This window comes from Carassius carassius, chromosome 32 (assembly GCF_963082965.1).
Source record: "Carassius carassius chromosome 32, fCarCar2.1, whole genome shotgun sequence".
Classification (NCBI taxonomy): domain Eukaryota; kingdom Metazoa; phylum Chordata; class Actinopteri; order Cypriniformes; family Cyprinidae; genus Carassius; species Carassius carassius.
This window is the reverse complement of record NC_081786.1, coordinates 1,942,463-1,965,089: the sequence shown is the minus strand read 5'-3', so window position 1 is coordinate 1,965,089 and position 22,627 is coordinate 1,942,463. Positions and strand designations below refer to the sequence as shown.

The 22,627-nt window shown below is 38.7% G+C and overlaps 1 protein-coding gene across 2 annotated transcripts in view; it reads left to right on the top strand.

The window, feature by feature from the left end:
* LOC132112367 (1-phosphatidylinositol 4,5-bisphosphate phosphodiesterase beta-4) overlaps window positions 1–6,128 on the top strand; it is a 54,902-nt gene extending 48,774 nt beyond the window's left edge. For both annotated transcript variants that reach the window (XR_009424931.1, XR_009424932.1), the window contains one exon: window positions 5,999–6,128. The gene's annotated coding sequence lies outside the window, so the exon portion shown is untranslated. The remainder of the gene's footprint in view (window positions 1–5,998) is intronic.
* Window positions 6,129–22,627: the final 16,499 nt, after the last annotated feature.

Sequence of the window (22,627 nt, the reverse complement as noted above, 5' to 3'; positions counted from 1 at the left end):
CATGTGTGAATCATGTTTTTTGCGTGAATTATATTTGAGACTATTCTGCTTCCATAGGTAAGATTCATCTATGCTTGGCTAACTTGTACTTGATGTCAATGGACATTTCATATATTCATGACAGTCGAACAAAGTTATGCATGTTTGTGCAAAGTAACATAACGTTAGCTCACATGGACGTATGCTAACATTAGCAATTCATTATAGGAGCCCTTTTCTCTGTGATTATGCTGAGACGCTGAGGAAAAAAACATTAGCACGCCCATTATGGCAATTTGAAACGTAATTGAGACAGTAGCCTAATGTTACCTCAGTAAAAATGATTCGTCATTTGTTCTTCACGTATATCGTGGACTAAGTTACACATGCTGCAAGTTGACCTGTATGACCATTGCTGATATAATTTAGTTACTCTAACAATATTTTCTGATGGAACTGATGACAGATACATAACGTTACAAGTTAGACTAACAGCTACCATTCTGTCTGTCACGTACAAGCATAAATCTTTACGATTATACTGTCACATACAAACATAAATCTTTACAATTATACTGTCACATACGAGCATAAATATTTACGATTATACTGTCACACATGAGCATAAATCTTTACGATTATACTGTCACATACGAGCATACATCTTTACGATTATACTGTCACATACGAGCATAAATCTTTACGATTATACTGTCACATACGAACATAAATCTTTACAATTATACTGTCACATACGAGCATAAATCTTTACGATTATACTGTCACATACGAGCATAAATCTTTACGATTATACTGTCACAAACAAGGATAAATCTTTACGATTATACTGTCACATACGAGCATAAATCTTTACGATTATACTGTCACATACGAGCATAAATCTTTACGATTATACTGTCACATACGAGCATAAATCTTTACGATTATACTGTCACATACGAACATAAATCTTTACGATTATACTGTCACATACGAGCATAAATCTTTACGATTATACTGTCACATACGAGCATAAATCTTTACGATTATACTGTCACATACAAGGATAAATCTTTACGATTATACTGTCACATACGAGCATAAATCTTTACGATTATACTGTCACATACGAGCATAAACCTTTACGATTATACTGTCACATACGAGCATACATCTTTACGATTATACTGTCACATACGAGCATAAATCTTTACGATTATACTGTCACATACGAGCATACATCTTTACGATTATACTGTCACATACGAGCATACATCTTTACGATTATACTGTCACATACGAGCATACATCTTTACGATTATACTGTCACATACGAGCATACATCTTTACGATTATACTGTCACATACGAGCATAAATCTTTACGATTATACTGTCACATACGAGCATACATCTTTACGATTATGCTGTCACATACGAGCATAAATCTTTACGATTATACTGTCACATACGAGCATACATCTTTACGATTATACTGTCACATACGAGCATACATCTTTACGATTATACTGTCACATACCAGCATAAATCTTTACGATTATACTGTCACATACGAGCATAAATCTTTACGATTATACTGTCACATACGAGCATACATCTTTACGATTATACTGTCACATACGAGCATAAATCTTTACGATTATACTGTCACATACGAGCATACATCTTTACGATTATACTGTCACATACCAGCATAAATCTTTACGATTATACTGTCACATACGAGCATAAATCTTTACGATTATACTGTCACATACGAGCATAAATCTTAACGATTATACTGTCACATACATACTGTAACATACGAGCATAAATCTTTACGATTATACTGTCACATACGAGCATACATCTTTACGATTATACTGTCACATACGAGCATACATCTTTACGATTATTATTAACTAATGACAATTAGTAAAATTTTTAAATACATAATTACTTATCAAAATATATCTCTCATGAAGCATAAACATAATTAACAGAAAAAAACTTACTGTGTACGTCTGTTCGTCACTTGCCATTGGAAGCTCATTGAAGCAGCCTACATTTCTGCTCGATCCTGGTAGTGATTGCAGTACCAGTTTTGGCCACAATCCTACATACGGCTCCTTTAACTTTTTGTTGTAAACTTTAATATTAATTAAATGCTGGACATATTTTAAGGTTCTTAGTAAGTTCTTAGAAAGTTAAAAATAAATGGTGAAAATGAATGCTGGGTGAAATATCGTAGAATGTAAAAACATTAGTTTTGTTTGTAAGTGAGTGAAGTGACATTCCGCCAAGTATGGTGACCCATACTCAGAATTTGTGATCTGCATTTAACCCATCCAAAGTGCACACACACAGAGCAGTGAACACACACACACACAGCAGTGGGCAGCCATTTATGCTGCGGCGCCCGGGGAGCAGTTGGGGGTTTAATGCCTTGCTCAAGGGCACCTCAGTCATGGTATTGAGAGAACTGTACATGCACTCCCGGGACTCGAACTCACAACCTTTCGATTGGGAGTCCGATTCTCTAACCACCAGGCCACGACTTCCCTAAAAACTTTTTAAATAGAATTATAATTACAATAGAACAACTGGACATTTTAACTTTTTTAATGTAAATAAATATATTTATAAAAAAATAAATAACCCCCCCCCCCCCCAAAAAACACTTTCGTTGTAAAAGTTAGGAGAATGTTGAGAAACTTCCAATAATGTTATAATCACATCAATAAGTACATTTTAAGATTCTTGGACCATTAAAGATATACATTCAAATAATGTATTTTTGAAAAACAAAACAAAATACATTTTTGAGACCTTTAAAAATGTTCTATTCGTGAAAAACTGGACTTTTTTATCCTATTGAAAAAAATTTAAAATAAATATTCACAGAATGTTGTGTGTCGGGTAAAAATAAAGTTATTAAAACATTGTTAGAAATGTTTTTGTAATATTTAACTTGATCACCAAAAAAAATAAAAAAGAAAGAAAGAAAAAAATCAGGACATTTTAACAGCTTAGAAATATCAAAACAACCAAATATCTGGAAAACATATTTAGAACCTAAATTTTTCGCCAGAGTAGACTACTCCTATTTCTAAAAGATCATTTAGACATCTTTATATCTAACCAACATTTTTTTCATTCTTTACCAGAAAAAAAAAAATCTCCAGATGTCTGGTTTTAAACCCTCCAGATGAATAAAATCCAAAATTCATACACATCTGTTGCTTTTAAACACTCTCAGTGCTGAAAACATCAGACCTGTGCTCCACATACATTCATTTGAACATAACCTGAAATCTTTCTCTTATTGTGCTGCTTGTGGTCTGGCAGACGTGCGTTCAGCTCTGTTTGTTAATCACGTTACACATGACATCAGTTTACAGGAGCTTCACAGCGAGAGAACATCCTGTTTTGATTGTGATTCTCACAAACGCTGTTTTCTGTTCCACATCCAGCTCGCTTAGGTTTCATAAAACAGGTTTTAGCCCCGGGTCATGCTGCAATTCTAACGTGTGATAAATAATAGAGAAGACCAGGATTGTTTGGATGCCTGACCCCTTGCGCTGATGAAACGCTGATTATTTTCTAGGAAATCTGGCTGAGGCGGATTTCTCCAGATGTTTCTCTTCAGAATATTCAACAATTTGGGTTAAATATGGAGAATTAATAGCGTCTGTCGAAGTTAAACATCCCTCCGACTGCGGGGAATATTTCACAAGTCTGAAACATAATCACATGCCGAGACTGTGTGCTCAGTCATTAAAGCATTTTAAAGCACTTCCAAAAGGTAAAAAGCATAATTATCCTGCCTTTAATAAGACACCTTCATCTGGCCACATCGGTGTAATTTTCATATATCACTGAGATGCTCTTACAGTTTTGTTATGGAAGAAGCTAGTAAAAATATCATTGCATAATGGCTACTAACATGCATTTATCTAAATGTATTTTTATTTATTTATTTACTTATTTTTACCAGACAATATAATATTTTTCTCAACTTATTCTATTAAAGTTTTTAACAGCTAATATATCATGATAATTTTTTTTTTCAACTTTCATCTTGAATTTATTTATTTGATTATTTTTAACATCTACTATATCATAGTGTTTTATCAGGTTCTTCCATTTTGAATTTATTCTTTATATATTTTTATATATTTATATATATATATATATATATATATATATATATATATATTATTATATATATTTCTTAGTATTATTTTAACAGCTATTAAATAACAACTTCTTCCATCTTTTTTTAAATTACCATTATCTACTTATTTCTCAACATCCACTATTATTATTATTATTATTATTATTATTATTATTATTATTATTATTATTATTATTATTATTATTATGAACAGCTATTATATCATAAAAAAATTCTCAACTTCCATTTTTCATTTTCATTTTGTATTAATTTATATATACACACAATACATTAAAAACATTGTATATGCATGTTTTATTCAATACAAAAAGTATTTATTACAATTATTTAGTCAAATTTTATACAATATTAAAATATTTGTCATTGTTTATGTTATGGCGTTGTAATAATTCATTATAACTTACTGATGACCTTTCCATTGCAGGATCATGAATTACTGGCAACGTCTAAATCAGTGGTTCCCAAACTTTTTCAACTCGCGGCCCACACAACCAAACACATATGTTTGTGCGGCCCACTGCAAAAAAAATTAACTGACCCCGCTATTGTTGGGTTAATAACTTAGTTCTTAGAAGCTAGATTGTTAACTGTCTTTATTGAATGAACTATAGCAGTGCGATATGGACAAAAAAAAAATCGCGATTTCTTTGATCAATTTTGCAATTTCACAGATATGCTTTAAAGTCATAAATGCATTCAGGATGAATTTGAAACATATTTCCAAAAGAAAACCAATTCAAGTTATCAAAAGTTGTAACGTCTCTAGAACAGACATAAGTCAAAATAATCACTAAGTAAAGGTGTAACAACATTTTTAGACTTAGGGCAAAAATATAAATAAATAAATCCTGTGCGCAGGGAATTTTTTTTCATTTTTGCCATGCATTGTTCATAGAGCTCATTAATTGTAGCAGTGCCTTCAGGTGTTGAAATAGATTTGTTATTTATTATACAGGTTCACACGTACTCCGTCTGCAGTGCGTATACAGTTTAGAAGCAGCAGTGAGAGTGCGTTATTGTAACGCGAAAGCACATTAATATAATGCGCGAGCGTGAATCTCTCTGCTCGCACACAGATTTCCTTTGCTCTGTTACTAAACCAAACGCGTCCTGTGCACTCAAAACTCTCTCTATGCACATGTGCTAGATATTAATTATTTTCGCATGTTTTTATTTTACCGGGTGTGAACGCTCTGATCCGTTAACATGGGCTCGGAAAAAAGATGCATCACAGACAGTGTGTGAACCTGGAGTTACATTTTAATATTTATTTTTTGTTATATAATTATATATATGAAATGATGTTATTATGTTATAACTTAGACATTTTTGCATATATTAACAATATTATTATTTCTTTTAATAGTAATTGGCGGCTCACATGCAATACCACCGCGACCCAGTAGGAGGCCGCGGCCCACAGGTTGAAAACCACTGGTCTAGATTTCACATCTTTTCTTTTTTAACAGCTTTAATTGCTAGCCTCAAAATGTGAAGTAGTTTAAAGTTTGACATTTTAAATAGATAAAGTTGAAAGTTTGGGGTTTCTCAGATGCAACTGTGTTCTGGCTGGATCTGAATGGTTGGTATGCTGTTGCTATGTGGTTGCTAGGGTATAAATTATTTTTGGAACATTTGTTCATTTGCATCATTGTAAGCAGCAGGTCAAGTCGAGTGCACTGCATTGCATTTAGGGCTCCAGTATTTCATGCTTTGTGCACATTTTAGTGAATGCAGTAAAAGTGCAAGTATTGGATGCATGCTGAAGCAGTAGCTCTTCTCTCTCTCTCTCTCTCTCTCTCTCTCTCCCTCTCGTACTCTAGGGATGGATTTGGAGAAAAGCAGCCAGGGCAGTGAGGGGGCCGACGCGTGCCTAAAAATACAGCCGCATGCCACTCACGAGGTGAAACTTTAATTAAGACACGAGATCTTCATCATTATTCCACTCGACTGATGATTACCATCTGACATTTTAACACACGCAAACACGCTGATATATATTCTGCCACTTTCTCTGCAAGAGGAAGAAGGCAATCGTGCAATTATCACTTCAAGCCATCGATCGTTGAAGCTTTTCTTTGATAGATTGGCACACTTTTGTTGTGAGCGGGTCAGAAACGATACGCCCCGCAAACCAAACAACATCGCCCGAGAGAGGAGGACTAACGAGCGTGTCATAAAACTGCTTTATTTTAGGGGATGAAGGGCAGTTGACTCAAAGCTTGTTTTTAGGATGATTTTGCTGCTTCTTCTTTAGGTTAGACTGGCTCTGACCGGCCCTGGATATCTGTTCTCCTGATATCAGGAGTTTAATGGCTGACAGACTGCTGTCATGGAGGTGAACCACCGCTGATAAGACTGTGTGTGTGTGAGTGTGTGTGTGTGTGTGTGTGTGTGTGTGTGTGTGTGTGTGTGTGTGTGTGTGTGTGTGTGTGTGTGTGTGTGTGTGTGTGTGTGTGTGTGTGTGTGTGTGTGTGAGTGTGTGTGTGTGTGTGTGTGCTCTTGTTTTTGTATCATATCAGGACACAACTCTGTATAATGACATGGTATGACACAGGTATTACAAGGAGAGGGTGACTTATGAGGACATAACCCATGTCCCCATTTTTCAAAAAGCTTATAAATCATACAGAATGAGTTTTTTTGAGAAAGTAAAAATGCACAAAGTTTCCTTTGAGGGTTAGGTGTAGGGTTGGTGTAGGGCCATAGAATATACAGTTTGTACAGTATAAAAACCATTACGCCTATGGGATGAACACACTTTACATAAAAACAAACGTGTGTGTGTGTGTGTGTGTGTGTGTGTGTGTGTGTGTGTGTGTGTGTGTGTGTGTGTGTGTGTGTGTGTGTGTGTGAAGACGAAGGAGTGAATCTCCTGTTATGGGTCAGATAGATGCAAATTATCACAATGATTATGTTTCTCCGTCAGTTTGTAACAACAAACCACACTTAATGTGGTGTGTTAAAAAAACAATAAAAGTTTCTTCTTTTTTTTTTTGCTATTTCTATATACAATTCATTAATATTTTATTTTTTATATTTTTTTAGTTTTTTATTCACTTTAATTTTATTGTAATTTTATAGTATTTTTGCTGTGTTTTTGTCATTATTATTTTTATAATTATTATTATTAATATTTTAACTCCTGTGTAGTTTTAATACATTTTTATAAATTATTTTAGGTTGCATAAACTGCTTAGTCTTATAAGTTAGTCATCTAATTATTTTCATAAAATGTCATAAAGCTGTTTATCATCCATTATAACAAGATATTTGTAGTTAACTAAAACTAAAATTGAAAAAAAGTTACTAAATATATACTTGTGTTATATCAGTATATCATTGACTTACTATTATACTTTTTTATGAATATTTTTCCAAGTTTATTTATTTATTTTTTACATGAAATTAAACTAAACGAAAAAGAGAAATATTGGCTTGGCAACTATCTGAAACTAATTAAGTTTTTGATCTCAGTTATACCTATATAACATCACATTGGTAAAACTTAACTTGTTTAAATACTTCAGCTGCTCATATGGTGAAAATTACATATAACTTTGCCTAGACAGAGTGATTCTTTAATGTGTAACGCTTAGGGAAAAATTCATGTTTATATGATTCAAAACATACTCGGTTACTAACGTAACCTCGATTCTCTCTAGAAGAGGGAACGAGTACTGCGTCTTAGCTAAGACGCTACGGGAAAAGTCTCTTTTCACGAAATACTGAAGCAAAAAATTATCCTTAATTTTGAATTATTGTAAAGCGTATTTGCAGCAGCACACAGGCATAGGCGAGACGGCTCGCTCGCTCATTGGCTGCTCTGCGGCAACTGCACAAGCCTATCGAGCGCAGGCTGATACAACATCAGACCAATAAGGGCGCTTCGCTTCATGAAACTTCCCGCCGAAACGGGTGTGGCCTAGCCCTATAAAGGGAGCTCGAAAAGGCTGACTCACCTGATTTATTTCATCGCCTAAGTGAACCAGAGTGAATCGTACGCACGGCAGAGAACGCAGTACTCGTTCCCTCTTCTAGAGAGAGCCAAGGTTACATTAGTAACCGAGTACGTTCTCTTACGAGAGTTCTCTTGTACTGCGTCTTAGCTAAGACGCTACGGGAACCCCATGTAAAGCGCCGTGCGCGCAGGGATCACACACCAATAAACCTGGAAGCAACGCCCAGGATTTACAGTGCACAGTCACCCGAGGGACTCACAGAGAGTCCAGGACAGGAGGGGGGGGGACCCTCCGTCCCATATCTAGCAGCGTCCGTAGACGCGGCAATATGACATCACACAGTCTAGGCAAGGCCTGACCAATGTGGTAATGCGGGTCTTATGAAATACTGCCCATATAACAGTCGGCAGCGCATAACGTTTGCGATCTCAGAGTTCCAATCAGGGCCCTGATTCGACTATACTGACAGCAGCCTTGATTGCAAGGCGGGAACCTCCAGGTTATAGAACCTGATAAATGTAGACGGCGAGGCCCAACCTGCCGCCATACATATATCCTGCAAGGAGATCCCAGTAGACCACGCCCACGACGAGGCGACGCCTCTTGTGGAGTGTGCTCTGACGCCCAGTGGGCACTGAAGGCCCCTGGAAGCGTAAGCTAATGCTATGGCGTCAACTATCCATCTGGATAGGCTCTGTCTCGAAACAGCCATTCCTTTGGAACGTCCACTGAACGAGACAAACAGCTGCTCAGTCCGTCTAAAGACAGCGGAGCGAGACACATAAGCTCTTAAAGCCCTAACAGGGCAAAGAAGATTCGAGTCTCCATTCTCTCCTGACACCGACAGGGCAGACAGGGCAATAACCTGAGCCCGAAACGGCGTGTTGAGGGATTTCGGCACATAACCGTGCCTAGGTCTGAGTATGACCCTTGAGTCATTAGGCCCAAACTCCAAGCACGACGAGCTCACCGAGAGCGCGTGCAGGTCACCCACACGCTTCACTGAAGCGAGAGCCAACAAGAACACTGTCTTGAACGACAGACGCTTGAGGCTAATCATTTGGATAGGCTCGAAAGGGGAACCTTTCATGGCCTCCAAAACCGTCGCGAGGTCCCATATAGGGACTGAAGGAGGTCTGGGAGGATTCAGCTTCCTAGCTCCTCTAAGAAAGCGGATGACTAAATCGTTCCTTCCTATTGACTGACCGAGCGCTGTCTCAGAAAACGCTAGCAATAGCTGCCACGTAAACTTTGAGCGTGGAGGGGGCTCTGTCCTTATCCAACAGCTCCTGTAGGAAGGAGAGAACCTCTGTCACCTCACAACTAAGGGGTGAACATCCCCGAGCTGTGCACCAGCTGGAGAACACCGACCACTTCGAGGCATACAGCCGTCGTGTCGCTCGCGGAGCTCTAGCCTGAGTGATTATATTCAGCACTCCCACTGAGAGATCAGCGGGTAACCGTTGAGCGCCCACACATGGAGGGACCACAACTCCGGTTGAGGGTGCCAAATCGAGCCCCCGGCCTGCGAGAGGAGATCCCTCCTCAACGGCACCGGCCACGGGGCAGTGTCTGCTAACTGCGTCAAATCTGGAAACCATGGTTGGTTCTTCCAAAATGGTGCTACAAGCAGTATTGTTTTGACCGTAGTTTCGACGCGCGCTAAAAAGCGTGGAGGGCGTCGAAAAAAACTGTAGCAAGTAGCCTCTCTTTATAATGCCTAGCACCCAATCTGAAACCCCTGGAAGCGCTGACCATGCATCTGCATGAATGGCTAAGGGCTGGATGCGAAGCGCGCTCTGTTGACTGGGCAATGGCGGCGATTCGATGTGCTGCACCATGGGCGTTATGCCTGTGGCATTTGAGGCGGGAAGCGCGCTGATCACAGCGGGCAAATCGCTCTTCCTCGACCCCGTCACGGTGCTTAACCGATTGAGGGGGGCTGAGCGGGTCCCGTAGGACTCGTGATGTCTGCGAGTAACTGTGGGCTGTAAGCGTGCACATTTGCTGCTTTCGACTTGCTGTCTGCCTGGGCAGAGCGTACGTGCACGGGTTTCGTTTTTACAGAAACCACGCGCCGTGTGTGACATAGTGTTTGTGGGCACTGAGGAGTGGGCACGTTTACTATGTAGCACGCGCGATCGACTGGAGTCGATCTTATGGGCGCGAGCCCTGTGTGCAGGGCTGTGCTTATATGTGGAGATGGGCACTGAGGAGTGGGCATCGTCACTACATTTATAGCACCATCGGCCGTGGCCGGAACACCAGAAATAACACTCTTTTCGGGAAATATCTGGGTAGCCGTGATAACGGCCTTTGTGTGCAGGCAAGCGGGCAACTGTGCAGGCTTGCGCGTTGCAGAAAACGCTGAGACAGTCACAATTCCTGGAACTGAAACAGCGGCGCGCTTGGGTGAAAGCTCGGCCACAGCGGAACTCGTACACCGGCGCTTTCCTAGAAGTGCTAGGATGACTTCGGGGCTTCTGGCTTCACCATAATCCTCTGCCGTGACTCCCGCGGCGCGGGGCGACGGCTGGTAGAGCGAGAACGGGGTCCCGAGCTGCGTTGCTGACGCTGTCGCGATGAAGCAGCTGGAGGCGGGGGGCGTGACATAGAGCTTTGGCGCTTCGGCAGGAAGTGCTAAAAAAGCTTGCGAGGCTTTCTGGTCCTCGACAAATCTCTCGACAAACTCGTTGACAGACGATCCGAAGAGGCCAGCAGGAGTCAGCGTTCCAAGCTTTCGCCACTTCTTCATGAAGCTCAGGAAGAAACGGGGCGGGCTTCGAGCTGGGAGAAATATGCTCATCCGGAAGAAAGCTACCATCCATCCGGGAACGAGAGGGGGGCGCTGGTGCAGACCACTCGAGGCAGAGGCTCGCCGCGGCCAGCTTGAGCACTCGCATCAGCTCCTTCTCAATATCAGCCCGTCTGCTGGGCCTCTGAGCAGAAGGCGCGAGATCCCCGGAGCTCGCCCAACCTTCACTGCCCGAAGCTAGCAGAGAGCACGTGTCCTCTTCCTCCGACGCGGCCCTGAGATCCACTTCCTCGGAAGACGTGGCAGCAGACAGCGGGCACTGACCATCGGGAATCGATGCAGGGGAGGCCGGTGAAGCAGGGAGAACCGGCGAGCTCGGTTGAGCTCGAGGCGGTTCCAGAAATCGCTGGGAGCGGCGCTTTTTACGGCGCTGCGGCGCAGCGGAGGATGCAGGCTCGGAGAAGAATGCCAGGCGAGTCCTCAGAGTCACCATCGGCAGTAGCTCGCAGTGAGGGCAGCCGCCATCAGCGAGCGCTGCATGATTCTCACCCAGGCAGGAGACACAGATGGCGTGACGGTCTCCTTCGCAGAGCTGGGCTCTGCACGAGCCGCACGAGGGCATCTTTAAAAAGACTCAGCTCTTTTACGAGTGTGTGTCGCAGGGCGAACACACACAAGGATATAAAAGGATATAGGCGCCGGAGAGCGCAGCAGGAACGGCAGTGGAAGGCAGCAAAGGCCAGTGGCTTAAGAAGTAGCTTGTCCCGCTGAGATGCTTATCAGACGGCGCTTGCTTCCTCTCGTGATCCAACGATGTGTGAGCTTCACTGAAGAGATGAAAAATCAGGTGAGTCAGCCTTTTCGAGCTCCCTTTATAGGGCTAGGCCACACCTGTTTCGGCGGGAAGTGGCATGAAGGGCGCGAAGCGCTCGATAGGCTTGTGTAGTTGCCGCAGAGCAGCCAATGAGCGAGCGAGCCGTCTCGCCTATGGCTGTGTGCTGCTGCAAATGCACTTTACAATAATTCAAAATTAAGGATAATTTTTTGCTTCAGTATTTCGTGAAAGGAGACTTTTCCCGTAGCGTCTTAGCTAAGACGCAGTACGAGAGAACTCTCGTAAGAGAACTGTAGTTTTAAACATTTTATTTACACTGTTACTTTTTTGTCATGTTTCCAATATAAGTGTATAGTGCATATATTTCTCATTTGCATATACAGTCTAAAGGATAAAACTCAACGGCCTTGCAGTAGTTAAAATATTATATGAATGTTGCACTTTAATTTGCAATAACTGAGAATATTGCTTTTATTCTTGTCCTGACAGCATCAGATGTGTTCAGAACATCGCCTGTTTCCTGAAATGTGATGGACGTATAATATAACAGATGTTTCTGTGACACAAAAGCAGTAAATGTGTTTTTTGATATGAATAAGAAAGCATGAAAAGCAGCTTTATTGTAGCGGCTCATTACATCCTCCTCATTACGACGAAAATATCAATGCACAGAACAATTAATAAATCAGCCGCACTGTCACATGGAAAAAACCTCATACACTATATTGTGCCGAGGTACTTTGACCACCTTTCGATTTCAAACAGCTTAAAGCACTGTTTATTTCTTCTTGTTTCTCATTTAGGGTTATAAATGTGCATGTTTTGAAACTTAGATGTGTTTTGTAAAAAATTTCAGTGCAATTCACCAAAAATCAACACTTGGAAAACCAGCAGATTCTGGGAGTAAACAGCGTGTCAGACATTAAAGTATGAAATACATGAGAGCATAAGAGATTTAAGACTGCAAGTTTACTCAATATTGAAGAGATTTCTTCATCTATTTGAGTTTGACCTTTTATGAGTATTTTATTTTTATCTTAGTTGAATATCTGTTTTTTTTTTTTTGGCTTTTATCTTTAGCTATTTTAGTATTGTACATCAATTTAAACTAAATGAAAATAAAAAAATTGGTCTCGGCAACTACCTGAAATAAAAAAAAAAAAAATTCTTATTTTATATTAATTTTATATTAAGTAAAAAAAATAAACATTTGCTTCAGTTTTTGTGGTTTAGTTTTAGTTACAGTGGGGAAAATATTTATTTGACCCCTTGCTGATTTTTGCCCATTTACAAAGAAAATGTATTTTTTTAATGGATAGAGACAGAATACCAACCAGAGAATCCAGAAGAAAACACATTATATAAAGGTTAGAGACCTAAGAAACCAAAGACACCAGGTACAAATACTATGCACTTAGATACAAGTTATAGGCAACTTAGTTATAAAATAAAATAAATTAAACTAAGAAAAAAAGGGTGAAAATATCTATATATATATATCGTCTGTGCAGCTTATTTTAAATGTAAAACATGGGTCAAACACAATAGAAATATATTGATGAAAATTATTACAGTGCTTCTGTTTTGTCAGTAAGTTTTTCAGCTTATACATCTTTATTTATTTCTATTTTTAAGGCCTACTGTAGTCAATTCTTGGTAAACTGCATGGGAATCAGCGCGGCATGGGTTTATCAAATAATTAGCCAGATCTTTGGCTACGGAAGACTGAACTTAACAAGCTCGAGCAGACCTGCAGCCATGAAGATTAATCCAATGTTTGCGTTCTCACAGCGGTATACGAATGAACATCAGTAACACTGGAGGGGAATGTTAAACAGCTTCGGACTGATCAAACACGCACTCAGGAGTCGCTTTTACCTTCTTCATGGGATGAATTGTCCTGGGGCTTATTGTTCAATTACCAGATTGACTTCATACAGTCCACAGAGGTGAACATTTACATCCTTACTGCTACATTTTTCAGCTATAGCTTTGCTTTATCAGAGTAGTTTTAATGCAATAAATTAGATTACCTTTTAAAGCATAATATTGTACCTTTTACATATATACGTATTATCAAAACATATAGCTTCCGTTTTGTCAGATTCGTGAACAAGTTGATTCTTTTCAGTGAACCTGCTGAATCGGTTTGTGAACCGGACTGATCCACTCGCAGCTGTTTTTGAGTGAACAACTGAGTTTTGAGTGATTCAGTAAGAATGATTCACATGAAGCCAAGAACTGAATATCGGAGCTTGAGCGTTTGCACAAGATTGGAAGCGCGAAAATTAGCTAAGTAAGTTATTTATGACTCATTTCAGTATTGTTTATCGTAAATGAAATCATATTTAGTTCATGGCTGTCCGTTATTTGTGAACTATTTAAATCTGCTGGAAAGAGAGCTGTTTGAGCCCATTGAAATCATGTGTTTGTTTGATTTTTGGTTTTAATTTTGATTATTAGCGCTTATAGCTCATGGAAGTCATGGAATCCAGGCTCTCAAATTATTAGAATATTTACATGTGAGCTTCATTAAATAACCATCCCTAAAGTATAAATTCTGGGATTCTCTTGTTCTTTGAAACCACAATAATGGGGAAGACTGCTGACTTGGCAATGGTCCTGAAGATGAAGCTCATTACTGAAAGTTCACAGAGTGCTGTATCAAAGCATGTTAAATGCAGAGTTTACGGTTTTTTATGATAATAGTTTTTTTCCACTACTTTCATGAGCTGTAAGATCTAATCATTAAAACTAAAACAAAAAACTTTTGAAATGTTTTACTTTGCATGCAGTGAATCTAGAATATATGAAAATGTCACCTTTTTGAAATAAGTAAAAAAAAAACTAAATACTTTTTCAGGATATAATTTTTTTAGATGCACCTACTGTATATACAGATTTGTATGTGCGTGTGTGTGTGTTGGGGGGGGGGGGTGTTTTAAAATGTAACACATACCCTTATTAAATATTACTCAAATGACTTTTTTTAAGTAAAGGTACAGAAGTATCTTTTTCATGTATTTAATTATCAAAAGTAAAAAATAATAAAAATAATAATAATAAAATATGATTATGAATCATGTTTATTATTTAAGTTATCTAGTAATTGTCAGTAAGAAAAGTTACTGCAGGTATTTAATGCTGCAAAGCATGGCTAATATAGATAACTAAATCTAAAAACATTTTAGTTACTTGAAATTAAATAAATGCTAACTAAAATACATGAAAAACAAAATTTCTTCTCATTTTCACTTAGTAAACTTCATACTAAACTAAATCAAACTAAAATAAAAAAAAATTAAACTATACATCTTTAAAAAATAAAACTGAAATAAAAATGCAAACAACAAATATAAAACCTTTTAAACAATTTTTTTTTTAATTTAATAAAAACTATAATAATATTTCAAAAAGTCTAAAACATTAGTTTTAATAACATTTTAAATACATTTAAATACATTTTTAATTACACTTTAAATAAACCTATACACAGTATGCAATTTGCTGCAGATGCTGATATTTACGTATATGATGAAATTCTGCTGCTTGTAATGTAAATCAGTGAGATCTATATAACACTATTTATATTGTATAAATATCAGTGGTCACTCTATATTTCCAATAATATGTTTTAGTAAAATGAGAATGAAATGATTCACACATATAATAATCCAGTGCTGATTGAGAGCTGGAGAAACAAACGCTCCTCAAAAGATCCTGAGGATCAGATTTGAGACTCTAAAACATGATTGATGGAGAATCAAGTAAAGCTGAGCTGCTTCAGTCCAGGAAGAGTTCATCTGGAGATATTACTGATGTTCTTTACTTTATCAAAATCACTCAAGATTTGACACAAGAAGCTCAAGCTGAAGTTGGACGTTTGAACAATTAGACTAAGAGACTCTCAATTAGACAACAGAAGACGTGGAGTAGACTGTGTCCGACAGCAGGCTTTACATGGTTAAAAAGCACTGGGTTGATATTATGAACACTTGAGAAAAAGTCAGAGTTGATTTTGTTGTGGTTGACTCTATATTGAGTATGATTCAGTCTGCGGTCAGCCGTGACGTGAGGTGTAGGCGTTTGGGTCAGAGTGTTCGCGGCCGCAGCTCTTTTCTGTATCATCATGTGTTTGTTTTTTGCGATGAGTCAGCGGCGATCATCAGGCGCTCCGCTCCTCAGAAATTGTTTGGGAGTGTGGGAACCTGAGGGCGGATTCACAGCAGAAACAGCGCTGATATCTGTGTGCCAAGGTCTGCATGCATTGATCTGAGCTGCATATACTGGAGAATTCACTTAGAGCTCGACTCTATTTACTGTTTCTAAATTCATCTTCTTGATCTTGATGTAAATTATTCATTAGTGCATAAAAATAAAAAATAAAAAATTCACTCAACTTCTGAGACTACTTTTGTTTTCGAGAAAGTCAACTGCATCGCTCACTTTTCATCGGCCAGTCAGTATAATTAATCCGTACTTTATCATTTTGCATGTAATGGTATATGTTTAATGGTGTTAGTAAACATTAATAAAAAAACAAAGCAAAAATGACATGCACAACAAATTATTCAAAATTAGAAATGAAAGAATACCTTGCATTGATGTGAAAACAAAATATATATTAAAATGTCTAATACGAAATATTAACAAAATTATGAATGTATATAATAGATGTTACTATTTGATGTTTAATATGCAGTTATTTGAATTGTGCATCTATTGTATGTTACAGTATGTATGTGAGTTAACTTGACATGTTAAGAGTGATAATAAAAAGGACAGAATAAGGACAGAAAAATAGTAAAATTCAAATTGTTTTTAATAAAATATTTTATATTATAATATCAATAATAGTATATGAATAATTCTAAAATAATGTATATATTTCATTCTTTTATATACAGTTATATACAGTAAAATGAATACTTTATCTAAAATTAGAAATTAAAAAAATAGCTAAAATTAAAGTGAAAACAGAAAATATATATAATCATCTAATTCAAAAGTTAACAATACTATTTATGCATTTGTTGCTTAAAATGCAGTTATGTGAATTGGCTTCTTTATATATACACTATGTATTTACATTATCAATTTCACATATGCATAGCTTTAAAAAGTACTTTAAAAATACATAAATTGAATAAATTATATTGTAACTTGTTCAACTTCTGAAAAACATTTCCTTAGGAAAGCCATCAGTTTCACCTGTCACTGTCACCATCCAATCAACGAAGTCAGTCATTTCTTATGACTATTTTACAATGAATAACCTAATTGTTTATCACATTTCTATTCTATTCTTGTGTGTATCAGAATGCAACACAATGATGTGAAATCACGCTTGTGAAGCGTTTGCGAGTGTGAAGCTGAAGTTAACTCCATGTTTTACTGCTCAGATCAGGTAGAAAGATCCTTGAAGTAACTGCACATGTAACTGTGATTGTGCATCAAAAAATGCATTTTCTGAAGGCAAGCGCTGCTGTTTTATAGTGATTCTACAGATCTGCTGTAATGAAGAACCGCTTTAAATTAGTCTGAACAGGAGAGACGTGTAATTGGTCAACACAGCAGAAATCGCCTAAAAGCCTCTGTTTGATTTCCTTAGGGCCGTCTCATTTTGCACAACTGATTGCTTTTGTATTCCATTATCTAAAACAAAACCAGGACGAGATATGGCTGAATGCAAATGAGATGCCTATTTGTGTCAAAACGGAGCAGTCCATCCTCATCAAAGAGTTAAATCCCAGGTTTAACATGTAAATGTGGCCTACATCTGTTTGAATAGATGTGTGTTCATTTATAAGCACAGAAAAGATTGGAATAAACCACATTGCTTTATTTGCTTTTAGTTTAAATAATCGCTTCATCTACAGTTCATATGGTTGTGTTTAAATGAGAAAAGTTCATGCTTAGGGATAAACTAACTATTACTAGTTTGTGAATAACTACTTGCTGACTTAATTTGGTTTGCATTACTTGTTTTTCAGAATCAGAATCAGAATGAGCTTTATTGCCAGGTATGTTTACACATACGAGGAATTTGTTTTCGTGACAGAAGCTCCGCAGTACAACAGAATGACAGCGACAGAACATAAAACACATAATAAAAGGATATAAAAATACAAAAAATACAAATAAGTAGATTAGGAATGACAATATACAAATTGACAATTGTAGGCAGGTATATTACAAAAATGCAGTTATGTATGTACATCTTCTGAGTTCAGATTTAGAAGCTGAGCTGAACCAGACAGTTACTGAAGTGCAGAGGATGGATTCGATGATGGTGGAGTAGAACTGTTTCAGCAGATCCTGTGACAGGTTAAACTTCCTCAGCTGGCGAAGGAAGTACAACCTCTGCTGGGCCTTTTTCACAATGGAGTCAATGTGAATGTCCCACTTCAGGTCCTGAGAGATAGTGGTGCCCAGGAACCTGAATGACTCCACTGCAGTCACAGTGCTGTTCATGATGGTGAGTGGGGGGAGTGCAGGGGGGTTTCTCCTGAAGTCCACGATCATCTCCACTGTTTTGAGCGTGTTAAGCTCCAGGTTGTTGAGAGTGCACCAGACAGCCAGCTCTTTAACCTCCTGTCTGTAAGCAGACTCGTCACCGTCCTGAATGAGGCCGATGAGTGTGGTGTCGTCTGCAAACTTCAGGAGCTTGACAGAGGGGTCCTTAGATGTGCAATCATTAGTGTACAGGGAGAAGAGCAGTGGGGAGAGAACACAGCCCTGGGGAGCTCCGGTGCTGATTGTACGGGTGCTGGATGTGTATTTTCCCAGCCTCACTAGCTGCTGCCTGTCTGTCAGGAAGCTGTTGATCCACTGACAGACGGAGGTGGGCACGGAGAGCTGAGTTAGTTTGGGCAAGAGGAGGTTTGGGATGATCGTGTTAAAAGCCGAGCTGAAGTCCACAAACAGGATCCTCACATAGGTCCCCGGTCTGTCTAGGTGTTGCAGAACATAATGCAGTCCAATGTTTACTGCATCGTCCACAGACCTGTTTGCTCTGTAGGCAAACTGAAGAGGATCTAGCAAGGGTCCAGTGATGTCCTTCAGGTGGGCCAGCACCAGTTTTTCAAATGACTTCATGACTACGGATGTTAAAGCCACAGGCCTGTAGTCATTTAGTCCTGTAATTTTGGGTTTCTTTGGGATGGGGATGATGGTGGAGCGTTTGAAGCATGAAGGGACTTCGCACAGCTCCAGCGATCTGTTGAAGATCTTTGTGAAGATGGGGGCCAGCTGGTCAGCACAGGATTTCAGACAGGCTGGTGTAATCTGGGCCTGGTGCTTTTTTCCTTTTCTGCTTCCGGAAGACCTGGCGCACCGCATCCTCGCTGATCTGTATTGCAGGTGTGGGGGAGAGGGGGGATGCAGGAGGTGTGAATGGTGAGAGCGCTTGATTGGAGAGGTGTTCAGGGTGGGTTGCAGGAGTTGTGAGTGGTGTGAACAGTTGTTTGGAGAGGCATTCAGGGTTGGTTGCAGGAGTTGTTATTGGTGTGAACGGTTGTGTGGAGAGGTGTTCAGGGCAGGTGATGGGTGTTCTTTCAAACCTGAAGTAAAACTCGTTCAGATCGTCTGCCAGTCGTTGATTCTCCACAGTGCTGGGGGGTGGTGTCTTGTAATTGGTGATCTTCTTTAGACTTTTCCACACTGATGCTGAGTCGTTCGAAGTGAACTGAGTCCTTATTTTTTCAGAATAATTCCTCTTTGCCACTCTGATCTCCTTTTCCAGTGTGTATTTAGCCTGTTTATACAAGACATTGCCCCCCTTCCTGTAAGCATCTTCTTTGGCCTGACGGAGCTGTCTGAGTTTTGCAGTGAACCACGGTTTGTCATTGTTGTAATTTAGTTGAGTCTTGGTAGGAATACACATATCCTCACAGAAACTGATATATGATGTTACGGTCTCTGTGAGTTCGTCCAGATCGGTGGCAGCAGCTTCAAAAACACTCCAATCAGTGAGGTCAAAACAAGATTGTAAATCCAGCTCTGCTTCATTAGTCCATCTTTTTACAGTCCTTAATACAGGTTTAGCTGATTTTAGTTTCTGCCTGTAGGTCGGTATAAGATGAACCAGAAGGTGATCAGAACGTCCCAAAGCTGCTCGTGGAACAGAGTGAAATGCATCCTTTATTGTTGTGTAATAGTGATCCAATATATTACTGTCTCTGGTGGGACAGGTAACATGCTGTCTGTATTTTGGCAGTTCACGGGAGAGATTGGCTTTATTAAAGTCCCCGAGAATGATTAAAACAGAGTCTGGGTGTTGTTGTTCTGTCTCTGTGATCTGCTCAGCGAGTTTCTGTAAAGCCAGACTTACTTGCGCTTGCGGAGGGATGTAAACACTAACCAGAATGAGCGAGTGAAACTCCCGCGGCGAATAGAACGGCTTGCAGTTGACAAACTGCATTTCTAGATCAGGGCAGCACATCTTCTTTAACACAGTTACATCTGTACACCACCGTTCATTGATGTAAAAGCATGTCCCGCCGCCGCGCGATTTCCCCGTTGATTCTGCTTCGCGAACCGCTCTAAACAGCTGAAAGCCCGGCAGATGGAGCGCGCTGTCCGGTATGGCGTTATTCAGCCAGGTTTCCGTGAAACACAGAGCAGCAGAGTGTGTGAAATCCTTATTTGTCCGAGAAAGCAGAAGGAGTTCGTCCGTTTTGTTGGGTAGAGAGCGTAGATTTGCCAGATGGATGCTAGGCAACGGCGTTCGAAATCCGCGCTTCCTGAGTCTGACGAGCGCTCCCGCTCGCTTTCCCCGCCTGCGCGTCCTGAAGCGCTTGATCAGCGCCGCTGCTCCTCCGATAACAATATTCAGTAAAACGTCTGAATAATTGAAATCCGGAAAAACATCTTGTGGTGCGCTCTGCCGAATGTTCAGCAGTTCATCCCTGGTGAAACTGATTGCAGGAATATAACTAAAGACAGGACAAACTAACAAAAAGACAAAAACATATGTAGAGCACGTCACGGAGGCAGCCATCCTGTACCGGTGCCAAGAGATAAGTGGACCAGAGATAAGTGGAATAATTTTTTAATACAAAATGCCATCAACACTTAAATTATTATTAGTTTTCTGCTCATATAACTTTTTTTATGCAATAAATTCTTTTGTTCAGTACAGATACTCACTCAAAATAGTAATATTCAAACTGTAATAGTATTTTAATGATACTAGAATAACATTGTTTCAAGTAAAATAAAAATAAAAGTTTTATTTTCCATCACATATGGGACATGCAAGTATGTAATACAATACGTATATGATGAGTTCATATAATAAATATACATGGACTATATTAACTGTAAAAATAATCAGGAGATTTAATACCAAAAGTGGTAAATGGACATTTATTGCATTTATATTTCAGTTTTTTTAAACCTAATATGACAGTGAACCTACATTACTCAACATACAGTAAATTATTACACTTTGATCCATAAATGCATTTTACAGTACATGGATCCACGAGCAGCCAAACTGCACTTAGCTGTGGCTATGAGCACTTATTTATAACTATTTGCTTTCAGATGGTACAATACACTGCTCCTTTTTTTTTTTGAGCAGAGAATGTGGCAGGTGTGTAAAGAATATTAATCCATCATTAATTAGGGCCTGTGGTAGTGCATTATATTGGATATAATGAGCTGGTCATAATTCATCAGACCTGTACAGCGTCCTGTAGTTCAGCAGCTCTTTATTCACTAAAACACCGTCAGAGTCTCACATCTGCAGAGAGAAAGTCAATTAATCAAACCCAAATACTGTGGTTAGATCAGAACTGACACATGAAATAATATAATCAGAAAAACTTAGTCTACAAAAATCCAAAAATAAAAAGTTTTGCATACTTGACTTAATTCAGTGTGACGAGAAAAGGGCATTTTTCCATTGTGCGTTTTCAACATATTAGGAATATGAATAATAATAATAATTTAAAAAAAATCATTATTACTACTGTCCAAAAATTTTGTATTTTTCAAAAAGTTTTTGAAGTCTTTTATGCTCTGCTTAAGGCTGTGTTTATTTAATCCAAAATACAGTAAAACATAAATATTGTAGAATATTATTACAATTTAAAGAACAGTTTTTTTTATTATTATTTTAATGTATGTTAAACTTAATTTGTTTCTGTGATCCAAAGGCAAATTATTTTTCTTATAATTTCTACCTTTTTCATGCAATTCTGAGTTTATATCATGCAACTTTTTGTCACAACATTTAAACGTTAAATATTACTTTTTCTTCACAGTTCTGCATTTATAGCCTTCCTCTCAATTCTGTGTTTATATACATCACTATTCTGCATTAAACACCACAGATGGCTTGAGGACGGGTCGGGAGGCCAAACTAATGCAAACTTGCATGCTTTCTATCTCTGGGACGCTGTGGAAACTCGCGCTCGAACCATGGGATTCACCTAAAATTCATTAGTAGGATTGATTTCCCTGCACATAACAGGTGCGTTTGGTAATGTTAATTGTTTTTCCAGCGTTGCAGCTTCAAAATGAATCAATATTCCAGTGCTGGGAGAATTACAGGCTCTGGAGACATGAGAATGATTGTTAATACGCTGTTCGAGTGATATCTGTACTGAACGAGAGCAAACATCCACCGCAGTGTAGCCAAGACGGTCTGCTAGGCTATAGGCATTTTTTTACTGTTTAAAACAATCCTGGTCTCTAGATATGGCTCAGTATTTTGTGTTGCATTATATCGGTCACTTACTCTCTAGACATCAAGATACATAATAAAACAGTTATTGGATCTACTGTACAGTACACTACTGTTATGAAGTTGTTGAAGTTTGAAAAAGGTGTCTTATGCTCAGTAAGGCGGTTATTATTTGACAAAAAAAACCTGCTATTTTTTTAGTATTTA